Below are 13,095 nucleotides of genomic sequence, written 5' to 3'. Positions count from 1 at the left end.
CAACAAATGCCTTAAAAATCGTGACTGTTTGCAACTATGCAACCATTATCTAATTATTCTTATTATTTTATTACTTAAATAAATAGACAATAGACAATAGGTGCAGGAGTAGGCCATTCGGTCCTTCGAGCCAGCACTGCCATTCACCGTGATCATGGCTGATCATCCACAATCAGTACCCCGTTCCTGCCTTCTCCCCATATCCCCTGACTCCGCTATCAGTAAGAGCGCTATCTAAATGGAAGTATTCCACCTGAAACAATTTAGAAGAACCTCTATATCGACAATTGAGATTTATTTATTGGTCTTATCTGCAGCACTCCTCACGAGCATATCCTCCAAATAAATTGACAAATTTTATTTTGAATGTTTTAAATATATTTTGGTTTCCATTTTACTTAGGCACTTAGTTACCTTTAACTCTTGGTTCTGCGGAAGCTTACTTTTTTCACCCTGTAAAATACCTGCCCTTTTAAGTACTCCAAGGCACATGGCTCCTCCCTTTATGCTAAGTCTGATCGGAACTCATGCTGTGCCTTTTTAACATGAATTTAATTGCATTTTTAAGCTTAATTTAAGCTCTTGCTCAAAGCAGTGAGAGTATGGTAAGGCAGATTTGCAAGCCAGCTGGCACAATCTTCATAGCACAAGTCAGATGTGGATTCCAGCTAGTACATATGCCCCTTACTAATTTCAACACATGAAGTTTGATGTGATGTAAAAGTTGGATTTACTTGCGATTTCTTTGTGATGCTTCTCAATAGGATGACTTACATTTCTACCTCTACAAGAGTGACCCAGATTGTTTAAAAAAAAAAATTTATTCATATTATCCACCCTTTTGTGGAACCATTGCCAAAATCAACAACTCATCTGGGAGGCCTTCCAGTGCCCACAAAAGATCATCTGGAGATCATTCAAGTGTAATCAGGTGCAGGACAATCGTAGAATTCACTCAATTTCCTGCTCATTCACTTTAATGAACAACTGCTAAATTGAGCAACCTTTCAAAGTTAATCATATTTCGGGTTGACCCCAGGGTAATCATCTAATAAAGGGCTCCTTTGGTCAACAATGATTTGCTTTTTGTTCATGTTTTTATTAATACTGTAGTGGATTAGACGGTAGACCAACACAACTCAAACACAGCAAAAATTCATAATTTAATGGCCATCTTTGGCCAAATAACGGGAGATTTAAATTCGAATCAGCCCCATTCAAAGCTCTTGATTGCAATCGTGTAAGTGTAAACAGTGCAACCGAGTGTCACATTCAATCAACCACCAAAAATGACTCAAAGTGTGGCATTTCATCTTTCTTTACAAGTACAAAAAAACTACTGGCCCAATAGATAAGGGTGTCAGGGGTAATGGGGGCGAAGGCAGGAGAATGGGGTTGAGAGGGAAAGCAATGATTGATCAGCTATGACTGAATGGCAGAGTAGACCCGATGGGCCAAATGGGTTAATTCTGCTCCTAGAACTTATAAACTTAGGAAAAGGGTCTCGACCTGAAATGCCACCCATTCCTTCTCTCCAGTGATGCTGCCTGTCTCGCTGAGTTACTCCAGCTTTTTGTGTCTATCTTTGGATTAAATCAGCATCTGCAGTTCCTCCCTACACAACTTATGATTGTACTCTTTTTCTGAAATGCAAAGTCCTCTTGAAAGAAAAGCCTGGCAGACAGGGGGAGGAGGGGGAGGGGGGGAGGAGGAGGGTTGGGGGGGGGGAGGGGAGGGGAGCGTGCTGCACCATTGCAGGAGAGGTTTGGGCCCAACGGGTCCACTTGGTCTAGTAAGTCTGACCTTTAACCGCTCGGTGGCATTTCCGGGGCTCAGCAGCGAAGGAGACGCCTGTGGCTTTGAGCGGGAGCAGCAGCAGTGGTGGCGGCGGTGGCTCAACGGGAGCTCCGGGGCCCAGCAGTAAAGGTCTCGCCCATGGTTTAGAGCGGGAGCGGGAGTGGCGGCGCAATGGCTGAGCGGGAGCTGGAGGGCTGAGCAGCTCAGAAGCGAAGGAGAAGCCCGGGGCTTAGAGCGGGAGCAGCGGCGGCCTCGGCGGTGACGCTCCCCCCACGTGGGACGCGGACCAATCGGGCGTCTGGCAGGAAGTAGGAGCTGAATGCAAAATGGCGACCCTCCTCCCAACTGCGCACGCACGGTCACCCGGCGGCCATCTTACGTAAGTATAGGCGAGGATCTGGCGGCCATCTTACGTATGTATCGACCCCGATTGCGCATGCGCGGTTTTTTAAAAACTTTAAAATGTGAATAACTTAAAAAATATAACACCGATTTCAATGAAACTTCTTCCATTAGCACAAAAGTAATGACGCTGAGTAAGGTGGGCCTAAAATTGTCACGCTATCGTGTACCGTTTTGGCTGTAGTTCAGGAACAAACAAACAAACGAGAGTTTTAGTATATAGATATGACAATTCACCATAAAGTACCAGAAATACTTAGCAATGACAGTTATAATAATAATAATAATAAGCATTTATTTTATATAGCGCCTTATCGGGTGCTCAAAGCGCTTTACAAAAACAATCAACATAAAAACAAACAGACAAACTATCCTAACGGAAAAGCGGCGAATAAACAACGCCAGCGTCCTCTCACGTCAGGGTCCGGCAGTAGACAACAAAATGCACAGGACACACAGATACAATTTTAAAACAAACAGCCATCACAGTGATTGCTCTAGGCACACCCTCACTGTGATGGAAGGCAAAGTCTTATCATCATCAACATCATATATATACAGCCGGAAACAGGCCTTTTCGGCCCACCAAGTCCGTGCCGCCCAGCGATCCCCATACATTAACACTATCCTACACCCACTAGGGACAATTTTTACATTTACCCAGCCAATTAACCTACATACCTGTCTTTGGAGTGTGGGAGGAAACTGAAGTTCTCGGAGAAAACCCACGCAGGTCACGGGGAGAACGTACAAACTCCTTACAGTGCAGCACCCGTAGTATCGAACCTGAGTCTCCGGCGCTGCATTCGCTGTAATGCAGCAACTCTACCGCTGCGCTACCGTGCCGCCAAATCTCCTCCTCATTCTTCTCCCGTGGTGCCACGAGGTGATCGAGGCTCCCAACTTTTTGAAGCCCCCACCGGGCGATGGAAAGTCCCAGGGCCGAGCCGAGCAGGCCGATGAAAGTCCTAAGCCCCCACTGGGCGATGGAAAGTCCCAGGGCCGAGCCGAGCAGGCCGATGAAAGTCCTGAGCCCCCACTGGGCGATGGAAAGTCCCAGGGCCGAGCCGAGCAGGCCGATGAAAGTCCTGAGCCCCCACCGGGCGATGGAAAGTGCTGCGGCCGAGCCACGCAGGGTGATGAAGGGCCTGCGAGCGGGTCGATCATACCTCGCACTTCGGGGCGGTCGAAGCTGCTACGCCTGGAGCTCCCAAAAACCGGTCGCCAGCCAGGGACCTGCGAACTCCCGATGTTGCGGTCTGCAGGGCCCACGGCCGAAGCCTCCGAGATGGTAAGTCCAGACCCTGCGACCGGAGTCTTCAAGGTCGATCCCAGCTGGAGGCCGCCGACTCCACGATGTTAGGCCGTAGCGCGAACGGAGATACGACACGGTAAAGGTCGCATCTCCGTTGAGGAGGAGATTAGAAAAAAGGTTTCCCCCAACCCCCCCACCACCCCCCCCCACATACACAGAGTTAAAAATAGAACAAAACGTACATTAAACGATGACAATAGACAAAAAACAAAAAAAAAGACAGAGAGACTGCCGGTGAGCCGCAGCTGCAGAACACAGCCACGCCCCTTGTGGACAGACAGTTGAATTCTCACATATCCTCAGACATGATGCCTTTCTGCTTTTGCTAAAAGAATCTTAGGGCAGCCTTGATGCACTTCCCATGATCTCTCTGGCCTCTGTCCATGTCATACAGCAACTATTGAATTTACCTAATTTAAACCTTGAAATGTGCCTTCACAATGTGGAGCGGTGATTAAACAAGGAGCCATTTTCCTCAAACATGCTTCAACATAAATCCACAAGGAATCTGATAATAATAATAATAATCTTACGCCTGATTTAAACAGAGTCCCACAAACACGTCATTTTGAATCCATTGCTTATTGATGGATTTATACCTAGTCCATACCCAGGGAAATTACATTCGGTGTATCATTTCTGAAAAGCACTGACAATAATCAAGAAACAAAGCATTTTACAATCCTTGTTTTTCAATTTTAGGCCTCATTTTAAACCTATATTTGAATACCTGACTCCACTTTGCCTCTCCTCTCATTAATGATTCATAGAGAGTACACATGCAAGGGCACATCAGACTGGAGTGAACTCTATTAATTTGTTCCTTCCATACCTAACAGGTCGCTGGCTGTTTGCAGAGGGAAATAAATTGCTCTGTTTTCATTGAGAATGTCCCTGAATGATTGATCATGTAAATGGTATCCTAGTGAAAGACTACAGGAGATGACAAGAACCATACTAGAGTTATAGGGATTGTAAAATAGAGGTTGTTACTCCATGACAAGGGAAGAAAACTTTGGAAATCCACTCACAGCAATTCCAACAAAAGCCAGACTCAAGCTTGTTTTTACAATTCATTTAACAATGATAAGGGAGACTTTTTGCATGGCAAGGGTAATGTCAAAACTGCAGGGAATTCCTCCGGGTGCTCCGGTTTCCTCCCTTGCGTAAAGATGTGTGGATTTGCAGGTTAATTGGCCTCTGTACATCGCCCCTGGTGTGTAGGGAGTGGATATGAAAGTGGGATAACGTAAAACGAGTATGAACGGGTGATCAAGGTCGGCATGAACTTGGTGGATCAAAGGGCCTGTTTCCATGCTGTATCAACCAATTTTAAAACTCTTCCCCCTCAATGATCATCAGCACAGGAGCACCTCTAGATTGTGTGTTCAGTTCTCTGCTCTACTTTCTCCATACCCGTGACTGTGTCGTCAAACACTGCTAGAATGCCATTGTGAAATTCAGCAACAAAGTCATCGTTGTTGGGCGTATAACAGGTAGCAATGTCAGAGAGTGCAGGAGGGAGATTGATAATCTGATTGAATGGTACCAGAACAACAAACTTGCTCTCAAAGATAGACACAAAATGTTAGAGTAACTCAGCGGGTTAGGCAGCATCTCTGGAGAAAATGGATAGGTGATGTTTCACAGAGTGCTGGAGTAACTCAGCGGATTAGGCAGCATCTGTGGAGAAAATGGATAGGTGACGTTTTGGGTCGGGACTCTTCTTCAGAATGATTGTTGGAGGGAGGAACTGGAAACAAGAAAAGACCAAGACAAATCACAGTCAGCAACAGGTGACATCAGGCAGGGTATCTACGGGAGGCCGATTGTTAGTGTGATGCCAAGAGGGACACATAATTGCGAACTGTGCAACTGGTTAGTCAACTTTTCACAGAGGGAGTGGTAAAGGGAGTATTTAAACATAGAAAATAGGTGCAGGAGGAAGCCATTCGGCCCTTCGAACCAGCACCGCCATTCATTGTGATCATGGCTGATCATCCACAATCAGTAACCCATGCCTGCCTTCTCCCCATATCCCCTGATTCCATTGGCCCCTAGAGCTCTATCTAACTCTCTCTTAAATCCATCCAGTGACTTGGCCTCCACTGCCCTCTGTGGCAGAGAATTCCACAAATTCACAACTCTCTGGGTGAAAAGGTTCCTTCTCACCTCAGTTTTAAATGGCCTCCCCTTTATTCTAAGACTGAGTCCCCTGGTTCTGAACTCGCCCAACATTGGGAACATTTTTCCTGCAGCTAGCTTGTCCAGTCCTTTTATAATTGTATATGTCTCTATGAGATCCCCTCTCATCCTTCTAAACTCCAGTGAAAGGATGTATTTGTATGTTACCTAAAATTAGATGTTAATTCAATGTTCATACCATTGGGTTATAAGCTACCCAAGCAGAATATGAGGCACTTCATACTGCTGGATTGTAATCTTGCTTTCAACATCAACAGCACCAAGAAGCTGATTGTTTATAAGGTCGTAAGTAGAATTAGGCCATTCGCCCCATCAAGTCTACTCCGCCCTTCAATCATAGCTGATCTATTTCTCCCTCCTAATCCCATTCGCCTGCCTTCTCCCCATAACCTCTGACACCCGCACTAATCAAGAATCTGTCTTTCTCTGCCTTAAAAATATCCACTGACTTGGACTTGATTGTTGAAAGTACAGTAAATGATCCATGAACCAGTCTTCATCGATAGGGCGGTGGGGGAGAGAGTCAACAGCTACATGTTCCTGGGCATGCATATTCCTGAAGATCTACCCTGGGCCCAACAGATTGAAACTCACAAAGAAAGTATATCAATTCCACAGAAGATTGAGGAGATTTGGTAGTATAAGAAAATAACTGCAGATGCTGGTACAAATCGATTTATTCACAAAATGCTGGAGTAACTCAGCAGGTCAGGCAGCATCTCAGGAGAGAAGGAATGGGTGACGTTTTGGGTCGAGAGACTGTGTGTGTGTGTGCACGTAGGTGTGTATTTGTGTGTGCGCATAAGTGTGCACATAGGTCTGAAGAAGGGTCTCGACCCGAAACGTCACCCATTCCTTCTCTCCTGAGATGCTGCCTGACCTGTTGAGTTACTCCAGCATTTTGAGAATTAATACCTTTGAGGAGATTTGGTATGTCACCGAATACTCTATCGAACTTCAACAGGTGTACAGTTGACAGCATACTGACTAGTTACATCACAGCCTGGTTCAGTAACTCAAATGTCCAGGAATGAAGGACGCTGCAGAAAGCTATGGACATTGCCCATGTGTCATTCACAGATGTTGACCTCCACACTATACATGGGATCTACAGGAGGCACTGCCTCAAAAATGCAACTAATAGCATCAAAAACTCACATCATCCCAGCGGTGCTCTCATCTCACTGCTACCATCAGGAAGGTGGCACAGGAGCCTGAGAATCTTCGAACAACTTCATGGTGGGGATTGGCTTGGATCACCCACATGATTCAAGATTCAAGATTCAAGATAGCTTTATTGTCATCCAAATTGGACGAAAATTCAGTCACCCACAGTCCAACAACAAAAGCATCAAAATAGGCATTAAAATTACACAACCCCCAAAACACACAAAAGAAACATCCATCAATAAAACATCCATCACAGTGAGTCTCCTCCAGTCCTCTCCTCACTGTGATGGAAGGCCACAATGTATTTTCCCTTCTCCTGCTGTCCTCTCCCGCGGTCAGGTTGTTGTGGTTGCAGGCCGTGCCGGACGGTCCGCAGCGGGCCGAGCCTAAGGCGAGTCGCAGCCGCTCCCGCAGCCTCCGAAGACGGCCGGCTCCGCCGATGATAAGTCCGATCCGGGGCGGGCGAACACGCTGCTGCTGTTGCTGCACGTCGGGGCGGTCGTGGCTCCCGACATTGAAGCCCCCGCCCAGCAGAGAAATATCCCGCGGCCTATCTTAGGCCGCGCCGGACGGTGAAATGTCCGCGACCCAAGCCCCGCGATCCGGGGCGGGCGAACACGCTGCCGCTGCCGGAGCTCCCGATGTCGGCATCCACGCGGCCCGAGCCTAAGGCGAGTCGCAGCTGCTCCCGCAGCTGCTCCCGCAGCTGCTCCCGCAGCTTCCGAAGACGGCCGGCTCCGCTGATGGTAAGTCCGATCCGCGGGCTCTGCGAACCGGTGCCCTGGAGGCTACACAGCTCCAGGAGTTGGGCCGATGGTAGGCCGCAGCAGGAACAGAGACATGGCCCAGAAAACAAAGGTCAGGTCTCCGTTCGGAAGGGACACCTATTTACAATTTTACAGTTCCCCCCTCCCCCCCACATACACACATAGTACACAAACACAAAAACACAACATCACAACTACAATTAAGACAAAAAAAACAACAAAACACAAAGACAAATGGACCGCAGATAAGCCGCAGCTGCTATTATGTTACATTATGTTAGAATTAACACCCTATGGAGCTTCAATATATAAGATGAGGATGCAATACACCAGCAGGAAAGAATCCCAAAGACTATTGTATAAATCACAGTTTTCATTCTTTTCTTCCTGAGATACAGTCATCATTACTGGAGCCAGTATTAATTAAAATGCCTGTGAACATGTGTGCATGTATCCGTTTATCCGTGTTTAGGCGGGTCCATGGTTGTGCATGTGTGTGGTTGTGCATGTACCGGCCATTGTTTGTGTATGCGTGCATGTGGTTATATAGACAATAGACAATAGACGATAGACAATAGGTGCAGGAGTAGGCCATTCGGCCCTTCGAGCCAGCACCGCCATTCAATGTGATCATGGCTGATCATTCTCAATCAGTACCCCGTTCCTGCTTTCTCCCCATACCCCCTGACTCCGCTATCCTTAAGAGCTCTATCTAGCTCTCTCTTGAATGTATTCAGAGAATTGGCCTCCACTGCCCTCTGAGGCAGAGAATTCCACAGATTCACAACTCTCTGACTGAAAAAGTTTTTCCTCATCTCTGTTCTAAATGGTATGCATGTTTGTGTGCATATGCGGCCTTTGTGTGTGTGTGTGTGTGTGTGTGTGTGTGTGTGTGTGTGTGTGTGTCTGTGTGTGTGTGTGTGTGTGTGTGTGTGTGTGTGTGTGTGTGTGTGTGTGTGTGTGTGTGTGTGTGTGTGTGTGTGTGTGTGTGTGTGTGTGTGTGTGTGCGCGCACGTAGGCGTGTATTTGTGCGCGCGCATAAGTGTGCAAATAGGTTTGTGTGTTTATTCCTCTTCCCATCTTCCCTTTGTAAATATTGTTAATTAGTTGAACCCGTCACCAATTGCTAGTTCCCACAAGTCATTAACAACTTGATTTCCTGATTTCTTCCTGTGGCCAGACAATGATTGCTGCCAGTCTGGCTCATGAGTTGTACCTTCATTATAAAATAAGGCAGAAGATTTAACATCCAAGCATTCTGAAAAAAGGACACTGACCCAAAACACCTCTGCCCACGGATACTCCTTGACTTGCTGGATTCGTCCATCATTGGAGCTTTTAATCCGAACAAGCATGTTTGGTACTCCTTATGAGCTAGACTCTGCAGAATCTGCCTCAGGCCGGTGTTGTTAGGAATTACCGAACCAGCATTTTTACCGAACAAGATTTGAAGGAATATTTTCCATCACTAGATTGGAGGGTGTGACTGAAATCAAGATTCCTCATGAGAAAATTGAGGTGTGTATGTACAGAGTACGTAGAGTCTGAAAGTAAATGATGAACTTGAAGTAAAATGACCAACCCAGAGTGGAAAATTGAATTGCAAGTACGGACGATCAGTGAGATGAGGAGCCCACGTTTGTGAAGACTTGCTCAGAGCTCTTGTAAGCCCTTGAGAGACATGGCATTAACTCCAATGTGGATGGAGTGATTTGCGAAAAGTATATTTAGAAGCTTGAGAAGTGCGAGGAAATGGCACAAGATTAATCAATATGTTGAGCAGCAGAGTTCCCAAAGCTGACTCTCTGATGTGTATAAGAGTGAAAACAATCCTATAAAACCATTACATTGCTACGCTCAGTTGAAAACTGTAAAGGAAGATAATTCTCATACTTCATTGGGAATTCTCGGCTTAATTAACTCAGGAGGGCCACATCTGCAACATATCCAAGCATTAAAAATTGCTCGTTTTCTGATCCCTGTTTACAATCCTGTGGAGAAAATAAAACACATCACTAAATACTGGGTTGTTTTTCCACAGCAAGGACACAAGCTGAAGAGAAGATGCTGGTGCTGTTGTATGTTCCACCTGACTTTGAATGCAGTAACCATTATACCCTTTGTCCTGTGTCTGTACACTGTGGACGGCTTGATTGTAATCATAGAGTCATGGAGTCATAGAGTGATACAGTGTGGAAACAGGCCCTTTGGCCCAACCTGCCCACGCTGGCCAACATGTCCCAGCTACACTAGTCCCGCCTGCCTGCGCTTGGTCCATATCCCTCCAAACCTGTCCTACTGTTTCTTAAACGTTGGGATAGTCCCAGCCTTAACTACCTCATCTGGCAGCTTCTTCCATACACCCACCACCCTTTGTGTGAAAAAGTTACCCCTCAGATTCCTATTAAATCTTTTCCCCTTCACCTTGAACCTTTGTCCTCTGGTCCTCAATTCCCCTACTCTGGGCAAGAGACTCTGGGCATCTACCCGATCTATTCCTCTCATGATTTTGTACCCGATCTATTCCTCTCATGATGTATAGTCTTTTCACTGACTGGATAGCATGCAACAAAAAAAGCTTCTCTCTGTACCTCAGTACACATGGCAATGAGAAACTAAACCAAACTGCAGATCCAGAGCTAGCAACATTATGGGGGACCCCTACCACCCCAGCAACGGACTGTTCCAGCTGCTACGGTCAGGCAAACGCCTCCGCTGTCACGCTGTGAAAACAGAGAGGATGAGACGGAGTTTCTTCCCACAGGCCATCAGGACTGTTAACTCTCATATCACCAGGGACTAATTTAATTAAACTGTATTAGTTTATTTTTTGTGTTAAAAAAAATAATTCTATTCTGTTTTGTAGTTTAGCACAATCCGCAGGCGTTGCCACTTTCATTTCACTGCACATCTTGTATATGTATGTGACAAATAAACTGGACTTGACTTGACTAAACTAAATTTAACTAAACTAAGTTAACTAACTAAACTAAACTAAAATTAAGAAAAGTTTCCTCTTTTGCTTGGAAGTCTTTATGTATATTCTAAGTAGCGCAGATAACAAACCACGTACACATTAGCCCAGACTTTCCCGAGAAGTCACACCTGCTAATATCCTGTTCTCACCGAGTGCAGCTTTTCCAAGAACAAGTTCCTGGATGGTTTCACCATTCTTTATGATGAGGGCTGGAACCGCAGAAAGAGCCCTACAATGTGAAGAAAGACTGGATAGACTCGGCTTGTACTCGCTGGAATTTAGAAGATTGAGGGGGGATCTTATAGAAACTTACAAAATTCTTAAGGGGTTGGACAGGTTAGATGCAGGAAGATTGTTCCCGATGTTGGGGAAGTCCAGAACAAGGGGACACAGTTTAAGGATAAGGGGGAAGTCTTTTAGGACCGAGATGAGAAAGTTTTTTTTCACACAGAGAGTGGTGAATCTGTGGAATTCTCTGCCACAGAAGGTAGTTGAGGCCAGATCATTGGCTATATTTAAGAGGGAGTTAGATGTGGCCCTTGTGGCTAAAGGGATCAGGGGGTATGGAGAGAAGGCAGGTACGGGATACTGAGTTGGATGATCAGCCATGATCATATTGAATGGCGGTGCAGGCTCGAAGGGCCGAATGGCCTACTCCTGCACCTATTTTCTATGTTTCTATGTTTCTATGACGCTGTCAAATTGTTTGGGAGGAGATGTGGGAAGGATCAGAGGGAGCATAATGACAGGGTGGGGGAAGTACACAGCTCAACCCCTCCACATGGAGATGTTAGCAAATCTTGGACAGTAGACTAGCTTAGTCAATAGTCAAACCTGTCACAATACAGAAATATCATGTTCAGATGCGAACCAAAACAAAAACAAAAACTATCCTATCCACGAGAAAAAGGCAATAATATATTTTTTGTAAAGTATCACAAAACGTTTTTTAAAAACTACCTAAATACATTTACACCGTGGCGACACGGTGGCGCAGCGGTAGAGTTGCTGCCTTGCAGCGAATGCAGCGCCGGAGACTTAGGTTCGATCCTGACTACGGGCGCCGTCTGTATGGAGTTTGTACGTTCTCCCCGTGACCTGCGTGGGTTTTCTCCGAGATCTTCGGTTTCCTCCCACACTCCAAAGATGTGCAGGTATGTAGGTTAATTGGCTGGGCAAATGTAAAAAAATTGTCCCTGGTGGGTGTAGGATAGTGCTAGTGTGCGGGGATCGCTGGGCGGCGCGGACCCGGTGGGCCGAAGGGCCTGTTTCTGCGCTGTATCTCTAAATCTAAATAATTTTAAAAATGTAAATAAAGCACACCAACTAGAAATATCTAAAGAACCAATTCCCTTCCACGTACAACAATGAGGACAGATTCCTGCCATTTACAATGAGGAATCCACTCTGCTCAGAGGTTATGGGGAGAAGGCAGGAGAATGGGGTTAGGAGGGAGAGATAGATCAGCCATGATTGAATGGTGGAGTTGACTTGATGGGCCGAATAGCCTAACTCTGCTCAGGAACACCCAGAGAGGATTCCCCACCATCGCTGGGGGAGTATTGGCTCTGTGTTGAATGCCCTTGCTGTGGCACATGATATATTTAAACTGTACTGCTCCTCCCCCTTCTGCCGTGGGGTAGACTGACTCCCCCCCCTCCCCCCCCCCCCTCCCCCCCCCACCCCCCAAAAAAATCTTTGCACGTCTCCAATTCTTTCCACTTGTCACTTTAATTACACGTTTCATGTATTTCGTGTTTTATGACTGTTGGCAGATCAATTTCCCTCCTGGGATAAATAAAGTTCTGTCGCATCGTATCGTATCGTATCCAGCAGTGGAGTATAGTCTTAAAATCACAGGTGTCCAGCTGTCAGGAGTGTTTCACATTTCCATCCTAATGTGCAGAGAGCCCAAATTTCTGGCACTTACAGATGGCAATCCCAGCTGCTATGTGCAGACGCATTGCAAAATCCAAATTATTTGAGCGTTTTCATCGAGGAGATATCCAAAGAACTGATAAAAAGATAACCTGCTCAACCAGGGACTGGTGAAAGTAACAACTCAAAGGAACATATCCTACAATCATTACTGTGACAGATAATAAGGCCATAAGGTCATAATTAATAGGAGCATAATTAGGCCATTTGGCCCATCAAGTCTACTCCGCTATTCAATCGTGGCTGATCTATCTCTCCCTCCTAACCCCATTCTCCTGCCTTCTCCCCATAACCCCTGATACCCATGCGAATCAAGAATCCATCTATCTCTGCCTTAAAAATATATCCATTGAATCGAGAAGTTAACTACTCTGCCTACTTCACTAGGCTTACCCCAGCCCTCATTAGTCATTCAAGAGCCCATGCTTGTGGAAAGAGAACAAGGATATATTTGTCACAGTTAGGTTATGTGTCACTGAGTGTTTAAATAACCACATATGTTCCCCTCTTTTTTCCTATCATGT

This window comes from Rhinoraja longicauda, chromosome 2 (assembly GCF_053455715.1).
Source record: "Rhinoraja longicauda isolate Sanriku21f chromosome 2, sRhiLon1.1, whole genome shotgun sequence".
In the NCBI taxonomy this organism is placed as follows: Eukaryota; Metazoa; Chordata; class Chondrichthyes; order Rajiformes; family Arhynchobatidae; genus Rhinoraja; species Rhinoraja longicauda.
This window is presented reverse-complemented; position numbering follows the sequence as displayed.